The 12958-nt window shown below is 38.2% G+C and overlaps 1 protein-coding gene across 1 annotated transcript in view; it reads right to left on the bottom strand.

Annotated features, from left to right (window-relative positions):
* LOC129433876 (DENN domain-containing protein 2A) overlaps positions 1-11823 on the bottom strand; it is a 51789-nt gene extending 39966 nt beyond the window's left edge. The window contains exon 1 of the mRNA XM_073869026.1: positions 11505-11823. The gene's annotated coding sequence lies outside the window, so the exon portion shown is untranslated. The remainder of the gene's footprint in view (positions 1-11504) is intronic.
* Between the last annotated feature and the right edge of the window lie 1135 nt (positions 11824-12958).

Here is a 12958-nt window from a genome sequence, read left to right as displayed (position 1 = left end):
AAAAAGTGGTCATCTCGGATTTTGTTATGGAGAAAAAAATTACAATCTGATGTTTTTGGTAGTTCGCATTATGATACAAGTGTATATTAGCGTGATTTTTTGTTATTTTCCTATGACATTCGAGATTGGTTGGACACGGTAGCGCAGCAGACTTGTAGATATAGACGGTTTCATCAGATGCACGTGCGGTGACACGTCTTGCCGGAACTTTACTTCCGATTTCTGTTTGTTTAATGGTCTGACTAGTTGCTAAACTAGAACAAATACCTCTTGGAAAATAACAAATATTTTGGTTTCCTAGGTAATCTACATGTTATTTATTTAGCTTGTTAGATAAATAAACTACTTTAAAAGGACTTTGTTGTCATTTATTCTTAACAGAGTTTACCGGAAGTTGCGTGTGTTCCACAAAAGCCGCTTGTTTATGTTGTTACTGCTGAAACTGTCTATAGCTGCTCTAGCGAAAGAAGTCCCGCCTTCCAGTTAAAAGAACCAATCAGCAATCGCTAAAGACTGACGATTCTCTGGGGGCGGAGCTCTGTGCAGAGTCACGTGAGGCGCTTGCCAACATGTGCAGTAGCTGAAACGACCTCGAAACGCCTAACCCTAAGGTGTTTTAGCGCAATTGGAGCTTAAGAAACTAAAATTATGGGACAGGTTTAATTGTTGGTCAGAAATATATTGTTTAATTGTGATTTTAAAGATATCCGACTTTCCCCATTCAAGTAGATAGGACTTGCATGACTGAAATAACTCCCCGGAGGCGTTGCAAACATGGCCGCCTAGTGGCGCGACTTTTACATGGTAGATGATAAAAGCGGTGAGGGAATAACATAGATGAACATTGAAGGAGAGAGTTACTACCCATAAACCACCAAGCAACCATTAATCCTGTGGTAAGAAACTCAGAACACCATTAAACCGCATGAAAAATCAATGGTGTCTACAACGTCCTAGCATTGTGGTGCCAACGTTAGTTTGGGAATAAAAAATATAGCACTATTCCTGACCTCTTAAACTCAAACATTCATCTTGTTACAAACCTTGGGGTGCTATACGTTCATCGGTCTGCAATTATTAAACTTCAGACAGGAAGAATAAGACAGGAAGCAAAGAGGATATGGTAAACAATTCATTTGTGTTTGTGTCCCTCCATCAGCGCCGTCTAAATATAATATCACTGTGAAATGTTGGCATTGAATCTGAGCTTAAGTCCGCTGTAGTTGCGGTGTCTGGAGTGTAAAACATCACAATGACATTAAAATAGCTGTTTGCTAATTATATCAGCCAAGGAAATGATGGATGATGAGGACAAATGGTCAAATGTGCTTGGGTTGTCTGAGAACAACAAAACCAGAAGTTGTAATTATGGTTTTGAGACCGAACCACATGACCAACCACTCGACACTTCAGACTTCGGAAACCTCGAGGGAAAAAACAGTACAACAAATTGTTATGTTCTTGTTTACGAAAGCGTAAGCTTCGGGACGACATCGTGGTAGTCGGTCACAAAGGAAGAGAGATAACAGGATGTGAAAGACCAAAAAATGTGTCTCCTTAAGAGTAAGCAACAACAAATCTCAACTATGTCTCACGCTGTGCCCAGATTGTCTGAGATATAAACGTCTGCTAGCAAATACCTAAAATAGATTTTCTCACAACATCTTAAAAAGCACACTGCATGCAAAATCCCAATTTGTTTTCTATTTAATCTCACAACAGTCTGGAAGAAACAATTACAGGAAACTATTAAAGATCTCAATAAATATCCACTGATAGCCTCATGGTTTACAAAGTCACAAATGACGGAAGAGATCATCTGATGAGATCTAAATAAGTAAACCAATGTATGTGTTTCTACAGTTTCCTATTGTTACTGAAGGTCGTGAAAACTTTCAGACCCTTCTTTAAACTCCATCCCTCCGGCGGTTTGGTTTACATTCACTGCAGAAATGTTGATTTTGAGAGCGAGCTGAACAAGAGAACGAGATAAAAAAAGGGAGAAACAAGAGCTTCTGTCGCTCAGTGGATCGCCGACTCCGGAAGAGGACTTTCCCAAGCTCTCGCAACGCTGGTCCCCAATGGGAATAGCGCAGGGAATTGTAGGAATCTGTCTGCGCTAAGGCGCGCAGGGCCGGTGGGAATGCTCGGACAGAACCGCAGAAGCGTGAGGAAAAACAGGAAGTGTAACTGGAGATGTGGCTTTGAGTCAAATCAAATGTAAAGAAGAAAGTCATCAAGCTCAATGCTGTCCGTGAACACGAGGACCACAGCAAGATGCGCAGATGTAATAACGGGACACCAGGGAAACGTTTCATCAAATATCCATCAGACCTTTACATTTCTGCACAGAGACGTCATCATCACAGAAGTTTTTCCATTGTGCATCCCCAAGATAATAAACAAAAGTCAAATTTGGATGTACACAATGTGACCCCCACTCCATTGTGCTCTTGCACGATGTGAATGTCCAATGTGCAAGTTTAACGGTTATGAGTTTTTCATCTACAGAACAAAAACCGTCACATGGAAAAAAGTGTTTTCTGGAAATAATGTGGTTTTCGCTTCATGAAAGGCAGTAATATAAGAACTCCAAAAGCTACGGGGAAGACGGAAGCTACATCTTTCTTCACAAACACAAGGTTCAGTACATTACGGGATGTTACAGCACACATATTTCCATGGTTTTCTGGTAGGATTGTTCCCTGGCGTTGCACATTTCATAAAATGTCCTGTAAGAGCCAAGTTGGTTGGTCCTGTCGATCAGTTACCCAAACCACTGCTGCCAGAGTTTTCCTCCACAGATATAATTTGCTAATGTTCAACTGCAGCATTCCCAACACACATCTGACCTCTTCAAGGTCCCGAAATGGAAACCTACAAATTAAGGGATTGCAATTGATGAAACAGTGATGTTGTTATATGCTGGTAAAATTTCCAGTTGTTACTTATTGGTAGAATTTTGGTTACAATAACCCTTTACAATGTCGAATGTGCAATACTTTAAAGCCTGGACTATTGTTCGTTTTTTAATGTCATTAGAGAGTTCAATAGACACGTACGTGTCCACAGATGTTTAATGCATGTGCACTGCAACAAATTGCAATACCTGGCCTACATAATACATGCATGCATGACTGGTTACAAAAGTCCAGCATACTTTTCTGATGACGAAATCTGCGTCGTGCACTGTAAGCTGTATACGTGTAAAAACTGAACTGTACAAAACAATGCCTTTTAAACAATACTGAATGTGCAATACTGTGCTAAACTATTTATAATTTACATTAATACTTAACTATTCAATGTGCTACACTTAAAAAAATTGGTGCAAAACTTTTTAATTGTGCAGTGAATGTTTGTCAATGTGTAGAATGTTATGCCATTGTGTTAAGCGTTTGTACTAGGGATGCATTGATATGATTTTTGGGGGGGCGATATCGATTTAAACTGACAACTATTGGACGATACCGACGCCAATATTAAACACTTTTATATCTATTAGCTAGTTTATTTCTGCATCAAATTATTTTTACTGAACTTGGATTGGATCTATTTAACATTCATCTGACCAACATAATAATAAGAGAGGCACAAAGTAAGATAAAATTTTGATGATTTTTGGTCTTTTTCCAAGTTTTTTTTAGAAGGCCCAGAATGCAAACATTTTCCGAAATAACGTTACTCTCTGGCGGCATGGCTCATGTGAATAAGTAATCTCTCACATGATTAACTACATGATTTACTCTTTTTCCCCACCGCACGTCTGAAAAACTACAATTTCTACAGATTTTATCTGATTTTTTTATAATTATTTTATTATATTTATTATGTTATATTTTGTAATTATTTAATTACATTATTTTGATGATTATTTTTTTTTAAATGCTGGATTATGCAACAGACATGCAACTTATTGCCTTCCCACACTTAATTAATAAAAAATTATTATTGGCCTTTCTTGTGCTATTGCAGATATGCCGATGGTTCCAAATTCATAAGAAATCGGCGGCCGATACATTGGTGCATCACTAGTTTGTACAGCACCTTAGGTTTACCAATTTCTTTGTACTGTGTACAATTAACGCCAGTAACTAGCAACGGCGGAGCGGCACAATAATGTTCATTTCAACAGAAGCTTGCCGACTTCTGGTGGCACAAACAACAGTGACGGTTGGCGACAGGAAGTGGGCGTGTCCAGCTACACTCAAAAAAATGATTCATTGGATTAACTCAATAAAATTGTGGGCAGGATTTCCATCCAATATGAATGTGTACCCCTAACTCATAAAAAACTGCTTCACACAACAAAAATATATTGAGTTAGTCCAACTCAATTTAAAGTAAATGGCAATACTCAATTAGTTGCCTCAACTCAATTTAGTGTAGTCTGAATAACTCAATTTAGCATAGTTTGAGTAACACAATGTAGTGTAGTCTGAATAACTAAATTCTTTTATTTTATATAAAACGTTTTTGTATCATACTAATTAACATAAGCACATGTTAGCATGCTAATAATAATAACATATGATACTTTGGATGAGCATGTGAGAAGAGACTGATCTTCAAACAGGCATTAACACAGTTAGTGCTCATTGAGAGATATACGGCACATCCACAACCTAACCACAAGCGCCACTCTTCTGCACGATGGTAACCAAACAATTAAAAAAAATATAACATAAATGCTTCTAAATCAATAAGATAAACGGACATTAAACAATATTAAGTCTTTCTCTTTACCTAAAAATGCATAAAATAACACTAAATTAACAAAATTACTCTCCAAAAGCAGTTGCATGCAAAGCATGCTGGGAAATTCTTTTTCCAGAACCCAAACTCAAACTAATTGTGTTAACGCAATTAAAAAGAAATCAATAAATTATAGTACATATTCTTTTTGTGTTAGACTAATTAAATATATATACTTTTTGCTCTTAATGAGGTATTTTTAATTCATTGAACATAATTTTAATGTGTCATCTCTAAGAAGGGCTTGAATCATTTTTTTGAGTGTACACAACAAAGTTGTGAACGTTTAACTTTAGGCAAATGAAGAGCGACTTTCGCGAGCGACTACAAATGAAAGTGATGCAGTTAAGTTCAGGTAATTCATCTTTCAACAGTCAGAGTTGACTAAAAAGTTGCCTGAAAAGTCCGCTCCCCTTCTCACTCTCATAATGGGAGAGGGAGGGTGTTACTGCGCCGAGTCGAAGTACTCCCAAAAGTGCTATTACGCCATAAAATATACTTCCTCTTTTAAATCCGCTTAGAAAAGCGCTACGTTTTATTTTGTACCACCAAACTTGCTCGTATAACTACTCGTCTTAAATAGGAAAAACGTTGATGTGTTTGGTCACTTCTAACTTTATCTCTAAATGGTACCATTGAATGAATGGGGCTAAGCTAAATGTTATCGAAGCGTCGCAGCGCGCTCCAGCGCTTACGTGCACGCACACAGATGATAGAGGGATGTATCAACAATTCTTAGTTAAGGTAATAACATATTTTAATATTGAAAATGAGTAGACTATTCCTTTAATCTGCACTATCCAAGCCATTTAGTGCAGAGATCAGCTCATTTGCATTTTAAAGGACACACCCAAAAACGGCACAATTTTGCTCACACCTACAAAGTGTCAATTTTAATATATTATAATAAATTATCTATGGGGTATTTTGAGCTAAACCTTCACATATGTACTCTGGGGACACCAAAGATTTATTTGACATCTTAAAAAAGTCTTGTGAAATGTCCCATTTAACACATAACCTTAATATTTACAACCATGACTAAATAATCTGATACTCCCCCATTTAAAATCTTTTTTTCCAACCAATAGATTCATGCATTTATCAAAAGCCTTCTTTAAATACTTCAACCTCTGCAGCAGTTGATTGAAATGTAAAGACGCCTAATGCTCTTCATTGGCTTTGGTTTGGAAGGTCGGTGTCACACAGGATCTAGCTTGACTTCATGAAGTTCAATGCACTGAGGAGCGCTGACATGAGTCATGTGAAAAGGCCTTCAGGCAACACATCTTGGACGCTCTGCTAGTTCCAGCTGTAATTGGTTACAGATTTAATGTGTGCAAAGCAGAGAGAAGAAGGCAGTATCAAAGTTTTTAAGAAGGTGATGGGGTATTTCAAACCACCCACACTAGAAGAGGAAGATGAAACATCTCTTGTTCCAGATGGAGAAGAAGAATGGACTGTTTGACTCAGCCTCACCCACATTCTTCCTTTTCTTTATTCACTCCATCTCACATCCTTTCCTAACATCAAGATTGCATTAGTAAAATAACCTCAAAATTAGACCAATGATAGTCAACTTAAGCCTAAGCACTCTTTGTCTTAACAATTCCCACTTTATTTTCCTTTCTACAAGTGTGAGATGGAACAGCACTACAAAACCCACTGAACCCTGACAGAGACGGCATCAAGCCGACAGCTTGCAGGCCCGGGTCCATCAGCAGTGGGGGCTGGAAACTCTTAGAGTTATAAAAGAAGAAGGGGGAGTCAGTAATCACAGCATCTGTGATCCGTTCCCTTCCACTCGGACACAAAGCCCCGGAGCTCACAGAATCCCGAGCGGTCGGAATTCCCTCACATGCACCGTGGGGCGCATTCTGCACCTGTTGCCATGGAGACGGACTGCGCGACTCTGCCCGACGGTGCGATGAGCTCAGGACGGGAATGTCAGTAGGGAAACACAGCAGGTGGTTTGAAAGTCCTGTCTATCGTACGGTGGCGGAGCGGGACTCCACGGTCAGAGCGACACCGAAGCATGTGGACTGAAGCGAAATACATTTACATGTGTATGACGCCTCTACAAACCCAACACAATAGAGACAGATGTCACAGGATATCAAACACAAACACTGGCAGAAAGTCACACGCAACGTATAAGGAAAGCATTGGGTATTACTATGGGTAATGACTTTGAACAAACCTCTTTAAAGACAAAAAAAGCAAAAAACTCCCTCAGATTAACAGTAATTGAATGACATTTTTACCTTGCAGTAAGTACAGTAAGCAACACAGATCATCCTAGAAAACCACTGAGAACCCCTTAGCACTTTAACATACGGACAACCTACTACTAACTCTATAACAACACATTACATCCCATAGAATAGTTTGTTTTTACATGTACACAAACGTACGGGCTCAGTCGAATGCACAGCCTAGCGATTAGCGAAGCATAGTTTATTTGACTTGTACGTATGCAGACAGTTCGACGCGTGCACATTGCGACAAAACGCAATGCATCTCCTCTTGGGCTACATACTACATTTTCCTATGTGCACATGCTCGTACTATTTTGATGACAAAATTATGCATCAAAAGAGGACTATGCTTCTAGCTTAACAGCCACTCAAAACCCCTTAGCAGTTGCATAGCAACAAACTACTAACCTCTTACTAAATAGATAGCAACACACTAACAACAGCTCAAAACCTCTTAACAACTGCATAGCAAAAAACTAACAGGTCAAAACCCCTTAGCAACTGCATAGCAACGCACTAACAACCACTGAAAATCCCTTGACGACTGGATAGCAACACATTAGCAGTCATTTAGAACCTCTTAGCAACTGCATAGCAACACATTGACAGACATTTAGAACCCCATGGCAACTGCATAGCAACACACTAACGAGTCAACCCCTCAGTTAGTGCATAGCAACGCACTAACAACCACTCAAAACCCCTTAACTCCATAGCAACACTTTTACAGCCATTTAGAACCCCTTAGCAACTGCATAGCAACACATTGATAGACTTTAAAACCTATTAACAACTGCATAGCAACACACTAATGAGTCAAAACTCTCAGATAGTGCATTTCAACGCACTTACAACCACTCAAAACCCCTTAGCAATTGTATAGCAACACACTGAGTCAAAAAACCATTAGCAACTGCAGAGCACGACCTAACAACCACTCAAAACCCCTTAACAACTCTATAGCAACACATTGACACCCATTTAGAACCGCTTAGCAACTCCATAGCAACACATTGACAGCCATTTAGAACCCCTTAGCAACTGCTCAGCAACGCACTAACCACTCAAAACTACTTAGCAAAAGCATAGCAACATATTGACAGCCATTTGGAACCCCTTAGCAACTGCAAAACATTGACAGACTTTTAGAACCCCTTAGCAACTGCATAGCAACGTACTAACGAGTCAAAAACCATCAGTTAGTGCATAGCAACGCACCAACAACCACTTAAACCCCCTTCGCAACTGCATAACAATGCACTAACAACTACTCAAAACCCTTTAACCATTGTATGGCAACACACAGTCAAAAAACCCTTAGCAACTGCATAGCAACGCACTAACAACCACTCAAAACCCCTTAACAACTGCATAGCAACGCACTAACAACCACTTAAACCCCTTCCCAACTGCATAACAACGCACTAACAACTACTCAATACCCCTTAACCATTGTATAGCAATACAGAGTCAAAAAACCCAATAGCAACACTTTTACAGCCATTTAGAACCCCTTAGCAACTGCATAGCAACACATTGATAGACTTTTAGAACCCCTTAGCAACTGCATAGCAACGCACTAACAACCACTCAAACCCCCTTAAAGGAATATTCTATTTTCTTAAAAGAAAAATCCAGATAATTTACTCACCACCATGTCATCCAAAATGTTGATGTCTTTCTTTGTTCAGTCAAGAAGAAATTATGTTTTTTGAGGAAAACATTGCAGGATTTTTCTCATTTTAATGGACTTTAATAGAGCCCAACATTTAATACTTAACTCAACACTTAACAGTTTTTTTCAACGGAGTTTCAAAGGACTATAAACAATCCCAAACGAGGCATAAGGGTCTTGTCTAGCGAAGCGATTGTCATTTTTGACAAGAAAAATAAAAGATATGCTCTTTTGAACCACAACTTTTCGTATAGGTCCGGTCCAGCGCGACCTAACGTAAATGCATAGTGACGTAGGGAGGTCACGTGTTACATATATAAAACGCACATTTGCGGACCATTGTAAACAATAAACTGACACAAAGACATTAATAGGGTGGCCATTCGTGCCAGTTCCGCCGGACACGTCCCGAACATGTTTTCGGGTTCGTTCTCTAGAAGTCGCGTTGGTCGACCGCATACGTCATCAAGGTTTAATATTTCGGGTTTAATTTCACAAAAGCAACCGTTACATTTCAAGGTAAGAATGAAACTACAATGATTGTATGTCTTAAAAGAAATAAATCTTAATTTTCTAATGTATTTTAACTGAAATGTGAGAACCTCGATGACGTATGCGGTCGAGCAACGCGACTTCCGGAGAACGAACCCGAAAACATGTTCGGGACGTGTCCGGCGGAACTGGCACGAATGGCCACCCTAGACATTAATTACTATTAGTTGACATACAACAACGTAGGAACAGTCCGCTTTCTCAACACTTGTAAACACTGGGGCGGAGTTTCGCATTCGTCCTCTGTGACCTCTTGACGTGATGACGTAATGCGTCGGGTCACGCTAGCGCATCACGACCGGATCTAGACGAGAAGTTGTGCTTTAAAAGTGTATATTTGTTATTTTTATTGTCAAAAATGACAATCTTTTCGCTAGATGGGACCCTTGTGCCTCGTTTGGGATCGTTTATAGTCCTTTGATACTCCGTTGAAAAAACTGTTGATTGTTGAGTTAAGTATTGATTGTTGGTGTCCATTAAAGTCAATTAAAATGAGAAAAATCCTGCAACGTTTTCTTCAAAAAACATAATTTCTTCTCGACTGAACAAAGAAAGACATCAACATTTTGGATGACATGGTGGTGAGTAAATTATCTGGATTTTTCTTTTAAGAAAATTGAATATTTCTTTAACAACTGCATAGCAATGCACTAACAACCTTGTAACAATGTAAAAATCCAGTTCTGCATACAGTTCCAGTTACAAACAACTCATCAAAAGAAATAAAAGTAATAATATTCAACTGCTGGCTGTAGGTTCCTTTCTTTCAGTTTCATCCTCTGACCTCATGAATACTGCTTACAGTTATTTAGAGTAAAGCCATTAGTCACAGAGCAAAGCATGATGGACAATATAAACAACTCAGTGTATTAAACAGGCCTGCAGTCAAAGCTTTTACCCAGAAACCATCGCTATGCAGTATGCACACACACATTCAATGCATGAAGTTAAAGGGGTAGTTTACCCAAAAATGAAAATTCTCTCATCATTTACTCTCCCTCATGTTGTTACAAACCTGTATAAATGTCTTTGTTCTGATAAACACAAAGGAAGATATTTTGAGGAATGTCTGTAACCGATCAGAGGCCCCATTGACTTCCATTGTATTCTTTTATCCTACAATGAGTCATTTTTGATTTACTATCCATTTACATAAATGTGTAAAAGTGTTCCTGTAGCTTAATAGTCAGAGTGTTGCATTAGCAACACAAAGGTCATGGGGTCAAGCCCCAGGGAAAACAAATACTGATAAAAACATAGATTAAACGCAAATGCTATCAAATGCGTACATGTAAACTGTGTTAAATTTAGGTAAGTATAGTTTTGCAAACAATTTAAACCAATATTTGTTTTGCTCATCTTACAGAAATGATGCCCACTATGAATGAAGCTCACTTCATGTTTAATAATAAAGTATTTAGGTGAATTTCATTATGCTTTTAAATGAAAAAAAATCTTACTTCTGTTTTACATTTGGTCTGGATTTACTAGTTTTCATTCTTGGAATTTAACCAAATTGCTAAACTGGAAGTTTAAAGTTGCATCATATTGGAAAAACCATGGGATTATTTTTGTGTCTTGCTACAAAAATATTTTAATCCATAAATTACAAATAAAAGCATGAGAGTGAGTCACAGTATTAGCTAACAGAATTAGGAATGTCCCACTCATAAATTCAATTATAGAAAATAAAATAATACTTTAACTAAATATAACTACAAAAATATGACTGATTCAATGCAAGTTTAAACACTTGGTTCTTTTGGCCTTATTTGGGATTATTATGGATGGAATGGGATATTATTGATGTTATGACTTCATGCTGACCACTTTGGTAGTTTAAGTACAGACAGGTTTCTATCTCATCTGAATCTTGATTAAAGTGTTTTTTGTAATAAATCTCTCTCTTGTTTTCTCTCCGTTCAGATGTCTAAAGAAGTCGAACCGTTCTGCATTTATTCAATTACACACTATCTATTTGCATCAGTTCAAACTAGTTTCTCAAACTTGTTAACTTTTATGACTTGTGTACAAGTAACCGGCACAAACTACAATCACTTCTAAAAAGTAAATTCAAAGTTGTCACTCACTTTTATTTGTTTAGGGTTGTTTAATGGGCAATAATAATCCCTGACTAACCCTAAAAGAAAACATTACTTCTTTTCACTTTGTTCAAATAAACATCTTTATCTTTGAGCACATCTCTAAAAAAGTTAAATTTTGGTAAAATTAAAGTATAACACTAAATAAACACACACACACACCTCGCTCTGTTGCTTGAGCTCTGCAGAACTGCAGTGGTTTCTCATTTTGTGAAATCCGATCCCAGGAAAGACGGCATCCACTCTCATGATCCGAGCAGCTATATCCCTCTTTCTTCCTTCTTTCAAACACTCTCTTTTCCGATTAAATCCTTATTTTCCTCCGAGCCTGCCGTGGTTTATTCCACAAACCGGCTGTGAGCTCAGGAACAGCAGCACGGTCGCTCTGTTAGACTTCAAATCCAGCTGCAGGCAACTTTATCTTTCTCCAGTGTTTCTGCCTTCCTGCCGCCCCATTCCCACCCCCCTGCTCCTCATCTTTCCCATCGGAGTCTTTCCCCACCTCCAAACCCCCCACTGCTGAACTACTCTGCAGCTGGCCAAGCGATTGGATGCCTGGTTGCCGTAGAGACGGAGTGTCCTGCTTTACGGAGCCAGAAAAATTCCATCCATCCGTCTGAGTTTCCCTGGAAAGTTACTTGAAAAATCTTCCTGTGGAAAAAAACAATGAGATCTCATTGATGTCTTAATTGATGAAATGAAAATAAAATGTTTTCTACTCATGTTTACTCTGAGAATAAAACTTCAGTAATCTCACGAGACCTTCGCAAATCATTTAATAATAATAATAATTCATAAAAAAGAAACAACTGGGATTCTCTGGATATGAATGCATTACACAACAAAATAAAGAAGCAAGCAGCAACAAATAAAGCTAAAGCTCTTCTCAAAACTTTTTACATTTTCTAAAACATTTTTACAATGATTTTTGATCTCAAACTCATTTTTCGTGGATGTATGTCACTAAAGACATTAAAAGTCGGACATAAAGACAATTAAAAAAGAAATTTTGTGAGATGTACTGATATATCGGCCAATATTTGGCAGGGTTTCCCGCAGCACTTTGCAGTTTGGGCGGCCCGCCTAAGCTCAGAAACCCTACCGCCTTAACTAGGTCATCAAAAAAATTATAAATTCTTCAAAAGTTTCTTCAAAATTAAGTTTTATTTGAGTGTTTAAAAAAAATATTTTCATCATGATGACGCACCACCCCTTTGAATGCCTCGCCCCCAGCCCACCCGCCAAACCCTACCACCTTAACTAACACATTTTCTGCGGGCAACCCTGAATCGGTATCGGATGATAAAAGCATTTTTTCACACTATTGGATGATAGCCATAAGTCATCATGGCCGATATATCCTGTCAATCAAAAGAAAACAGGAAAATGCAATAAATTTAGCTTTGTGTATAGAAAATGTAAAGAAACATCAATAGTTTAATGTTCAATATTAATGGTCATTAAATAAATGAATAACATTCAGAAAATGTTATCTACAGAATTTAGTTAATCCGAGTTAATATAACCACCAAACTATCAGTATCGGTAATGTCAGATATTAGTCTGAACAATTGGCAATCTGTATCGGTGGAAAAATGTAATATCGGTGCATCTCT

This window comes from Misgurnus anguillicaudatus, chromosome 6, assembly GCF_027580225.2.
Source record: "Misgurnus anguillicaudatus chromosome 6, ASM2758022v2, whole genome shotgun sequence".
Classification (NCBI taxonomy): Eukaryota; Metazoa; Chordata; class Actinopteri; order Cypriniformes; family Cobitidae; genus Misgurnus; species Misgurnus anguillicaudatus.
Note: the sequence above shows the minus strand (reverse complement) of the source record. Positions and strands in the feature narration are given on the sequence as shown.